Here is a 5,606-nt window from a genome sequence, read left to right as displayed (position 1 = left end):
CACACACACACACACACACACACACACACACACACACACAATATCTTGAATATTAGAAGTTTGGGTGCATATAAGATTGTATTTCTCTGACGCAAAATTCAGGAGTGGCATATTTAGGTGATGTGTTAAGGGTATATTGTGGTTTTAGCAAAAACTAAAAATTATTGTCCTGAGTTGCTGTTTCATTTGCATTCCCGTTAGCAATGCTGTAGATTCTAGGAACTTCGAATGCTCACCAGCATTGGTATTATCTGTATTTTTTACTTAATTTCAGTCATGCATGTTGCATGTTGCAGGGGGAAGGACTTGCTCTTCAGGCCACCTTAGGTGTTGGGGACAAGAGTAGCCACATTTGACAGAAACCCTTTAGTGATACATTTCAGATCTATGCATTTTTCATATGTGTAAATTTTTTCTTATATAAATAAAATCAATATCGTGAAAATGGTCATACTGCCCAAGGTAATTTATAGATTCAATGCTATCCCCATTAAGCTACCAATGACTTTCTTCACAGAATTGGAAAAAACAACTTTAAAGTTCATAGGGAACCAAAAAAGAGCCCGCATTGCCAACAGAGTCCTAAGCCAAAAGAACAAAGCTGGAGGCATCACGCTACTTGACTTCAAACTATACTACAAGGCTACAGTAACCAAAACAGCATGGTACTGGTACCAAAACAGAGATATAGACCAATGCAACAGAACAGAACCCTCAGAAATAATACCACACATCTACAACCATCTGATCTTTGACAAACCTGACAAAAACAAGAAATGGGGAAAGGATTCCCTATTTAATAAATGGTGCTGGGAAAACTGGCTAGCCATAAGTAGAAAACTGAAACTGGATCCTTTCCTTACACCTTATACAAAAATTAATTCAAGATGGATTAAAGACTTAAATGTTAGACCTAAAACCATAAAAACACTAGAAGAAAACCTGGGCACTACCATTCAGGACATAGGCATGGACAAGGACTTCATGTCTAAAACACCAAAAGCAATGGCAACAAGAGCCAAAATTGACAAATGGGATCTAATTAAACTAAAGACCTTCTGCACAGCAAAAGAAACTACCATCAGAGTGAACAGGCAATCTACAGAATGGGAGAAAATTTCTGCAATCTACTCATCTGACAAAGGGCTAATATCCAGAACCTACAAAGAATGCAAACAAATTTACAAGAAAAAAACAACCCCATCAAAAAGGGGGCAAACGATATGAACAGACACTTCTCAAAAGAAGACATTCATACAGTCAACAGACACATGAAAAAATGTTCATCATCACTGGCCATCAGAGAAATGCAAATCAAAACCACAATGAGATACCATCTCACACCAGTTAGAATGGTGATCATTAAATAGTCAGGAAACAGGTGCTGGAGAGGATGTGGAGAAACAGGAACACTTTTACACTGTTGGTGGGACTGTAAACTAGTTCAACCATTGTGGAAGACAGTGTGGTGATTCCTCAAGGATCTAGAAATAGAAATACCATTTGACCCAGCCATCCCATTACTGGGTATATACTCAAAGGATTATAAATCATGCTGCTATAAAGACACATGCACACTTAAGTTTATTGCGGCACTATTCACAATAGCAAAGACTTGGAACCAACCTGAATGTCCATCAGTGACAGACTGGATTAAGAAAATGTGGCACATATACACCATGGAATACTATGCAGCCATATAAAAGGATGAGTTCATGTCCTTTGTAGGGACATGGATGCAGCTGGAAACCATCATTCTCAGTAAACTATTGCAAGAACAGAAAACCAAACACCACATGTTCTCACTCATAGGTGGGAATTGAACAATGAGAATACTTGGACACAGGAAGGGGTACATCACACACCAGGGCCTGTGGTGGGATGGGTGGAGAGGGGAGGGATAGCATTAGGAGATATACCTAATGTAAATGATGAGTTAATGGGTGCAGCACACCAACATGGCACCTGTATACATATGTAACAAACCTGCACATTGTGCACATGTGCCCTAGAACTTAAAGTATATTTAAAAATATTTTTAAAATGTAGAAGTTTACAATTCAGTAAATAGTAAAATTAATATTAAAATCCTATATGAAATATCAACATTATTATAGGAATTAATAAAATGCATTCAAGTATACCAACTAAAATTAAATCCCAGAAATCAAAAAGATAACTGTAACATCTGAAACTTAATAATTAATGAGCAAATATTTCATAGAGAAGGAAAAAATTGTCAAGACATGTGGAACATGTAGTTTTTTCCAATCAAATGTCACTAAACTATACAATATTTAACCTGTCATTAGTATAAATTACCAATATTTTGTGTAATATTACAACTGAGAACAATTTTTAAAGAGAGAACGGATACTTGCATACAAATGAACTAAACGGAAGGTATTTTCAATGTTGGTCCAACCATTACACCTCTAACAATACCATGGTTTTGAGTGGGGCTTTGGAAAAAATATTTATTTATTTTATTTATTTATTTATTTTGAAACGGAGTCTTGCTCTTTCGCCAGGCTGGAGTGAAGTGGCGCCGTCTCGGCTCACCACAACCCCCGCCTCCCAGGTTCAAGCAATTCTCCTGCCTCAGCCTCCCTCTTTTTTTTAATTTAACGAATATTTATTAAGCACCTACTTTGTGCCAGGCATTGTGCTAGGCACCCTCACTGTGTGCTGTTCCCACACCCACAATCATCTGCTTAGAAATTAAAACCAAGAAATGGAACACCGTCGCAACCATACAAACTGGGGGCCTAGGGGCAGTATCGGAGATGCAGGTGATTCCCAGGATAGAATATGCACCCACCAGAAGCCTGTTTTCCATCTCTCTGTAAGTCCCCACTAAACAGTTCTTTTAAAGCTTCCCAATGTTGTTGGAGAGGAATGTTGTTCTCTCTGTGCGCCCCAAGGCTGGCACCTGGTGGACCTTCAGATACTCTGAATGCTATTGGATAAAAGGGGCCCGATGGCCTGGTGTAAAGAATATCAGTATTTGGATGAGAAAATGCTTTTTTTCATTTCATATGGTTTCAACAACCCTTATGAAATATATAAACATCCCTGCCCTGACTATGGAAATGTTGAAGGTAGACCTGGTTGTGGATTCCCGAGTCAGAATCTTCCAGTTGTCCACACCCTCACAAGGCCAGAGAAGTGAGAGGAGATTTCTATTCTGGAAAGGAGTGAGTGGACGGCACAACTGGTTTGGAGACGCGACAAACTGCGCCTGCATTTACAGAGGCAACGCACACAGGGAACGTCCTAGCGCCATCTGGTCTCCCACACACGCTTGGGACTCACGGGCGGGGCCCGGGCCTTGACCAGCCTTGGTTGTCAGTGCCTGGTTTGGAGAGTCCTGCGCTGAATCCCTGCAAGTCGTGGATCTTCCCGTCCAGCACCTCCAGGAAGCTCTTCACCTCCACCTCCAGGGGGCGCTGTCGGGATTCGCTCTCCTCAGCCTCTGTCTTTAGGGAACGCGCTTTGTCTTCCTGGTTTTGATCCTCTCTCTGCCGCCTCCATCTTCTCAGAGATATCGTCGCGCTCTGAGGTGAGCTGAGATGTGAGTTCACTTTGTTTCCGGAGATCTTCCAGCTCTGCCTCCTTTTCTCGGAGCTCGGCCTCCAGCTCCTCCATCCTCCTCCTCAGCTGCGTGTTCTTCTCCTTCTCTCTGTGGATCTCACGGCCTCTTCCTCTGCTCCGCGCTGGCCGCCGACTCCTGCAGCGCCGTGGGCAGCCGGGCGTCGCTCTCCCGCCGGGCCTGCAGCTCCATCTCCCGCCTCTTCCCGTGGGCAGCGCCCTGCATCGAGGCCGCCTTCAGCTTGTGGTTCCCAGACTGCAGGTGCCGGTCGGCTGCAGCGGCGTGAGAGGCCTTTCCATCGTCCGTCCCGTTGACACTGGATGCCGGAGTAGAAGATGGGGCTCCATTCCACGCCCGGGTTCTTGGGATGATCACTCGAGGGCTCCATGTTCTCCTGGGTCTTGTCTTTGCCTATCTTGGCCGCTTCTTCCACCTCCTGGAAATTCTCTGCAAACTTTGTCAGCTGCTGCTCAGAGGAAAACCCAAACCAAACGCCGTTTGGCTCTGCTGTCGGCCCACTGCCCAGACTTCTGTGACATGTTGGTGAAGGTCAGATTCCGTGTGACTGTGCTGTTTATGGTCACCTTGGCTCCGTCCACACTGACGATCCCATAGCTGTTCCTTGTGACATCACAGAAGCAGGAAACGGTGACCGCCTGTGGCTCGCAGGCATCCAGTTCTTCTTGGTGTTGGGGTCAGTCTGGAAGACCCGCGTTCCGGGGTGAAGATGGGCTGTTCTCCCATCTCCAGCGCTACTCAGGCAGCCGCTCCGACCCGGCCTCTGGTGCTCGCTCTTCACTGGCTGTGCATCCGCTCCCTGCGCAGCACATGTGCCGGCCCCTGTCCGCTTGGCTCAGCCCTGGTACCACTCCATTCAGCCAAGTGGGCTGGGCGGGGGCTCTGGAAAAAATCTTTCTAAGAGATAAACTAAAAGAATAATCTATAACAAGGGACGACAGGATTCTATCTCAGAAAAAAAACAACTGAAAATATGTAATACAAAGTCCTGAGAAGAAATCTTGAAGCACAGGAAGGTCTCATGTATAGTAAGTTGTAATATGTTTATTGTTAAAATTATTACCTTTGCGTTGTTTCGAAAAATTGAAGCAAAGCATAATGAAATTAAGTGTTTTGTGCTTATGTGGTCCAACAGCATGTTGAGAAAACTGAAGAGCCCTGTAATCCTGAGGAGGAGACCTAATCCAAGGAGGGAGAGGCTCCCGGTCCTGTGGACACACACGGTTTGCCTGCTTCTGCCCATTTAGGAGCTGCTTCCTGAAGCCTTCAGGAGGCAGGAGGGTGAATGAGTTTCTAAGGACAATCTAATCACATCGTGACAGGGAGAAAAACATTCATGACCTAGAACGGATAAAAAATGTCTAATTACAATTTCATTGAAAATTGAAAAACTCTGGTTGTATATATTTATAGTGAATAAAGTTATGTGATGATTTATGAATGCAATGTGGAATAATTGATTCGAACTCATTGACATATATATCACCTTAAATCCTCAAATTTTTATTTTTGTGTGTGTCACAAGGACATTTGAAATTTGTTCTTGGCTGTTTGAAAATGACCAATACACTTTGTTTAAGGTTACAAATAGACATCAATTTATGTAAACTATAGGCAATGATTGAAAGGAATTGTGGATTGCTATAATTTATATGTTTCATTCTTTAGGACATATTTTATATATTTTTATAATTTTACTATAATATTAAATATAAAAGACTACACATGTATGCATAAGTTTGTGTATTTACACATATGTCTATAGATGTAAATTAATGTCTCTATAGCTATGTAGTAGCTAATATCAACATATGTTAACAAAACTCTAAAAGAACAAGTGCAAATTATTAGGAAGAATTATTTCTTGAAGGTATGTATTTTTTTTAAATGCCCCTATATATAAATTAAAAATTAATAAAACACAATTCCCAATAAAAAGTTCATGATAAATAAACATAGTAAAATATCGCAACCTAATAAGACTCCAGAGTCCCGT

General features: G+C 42.1%; 1 pseudogene; it reads right to left on the bottom strand.

Moving 5' to 3' along the window:
- Nucleotides 1-2,650: 2,650 nt before the first annotated feature.
- On the bottom strand, nt 2,651-4,336 carry LOC126958572 (homer protein homolog 2-like; annotated as a pseudogene).
- Between the last annotated feature and the right edge of the window lie 1,270 nt (nt 4,337-5,606).

This window comes from Macaca thibetana, chromosome 7 (assembly GCF_024542745.1).
Source record: "Macaca thibetana thibetana isolate TM-01 chromosome 7, ASM2454274v1, whole genome shotgun sequence".
NCBI lineage: Eukaryota > Metazoa > Chordata > Mammalia > Primates > Cercopithecidae > Macaca > Macaca thibetana.
This window is presented reverse-complemented; position numbering and strand designations above follow the sequence as displayed.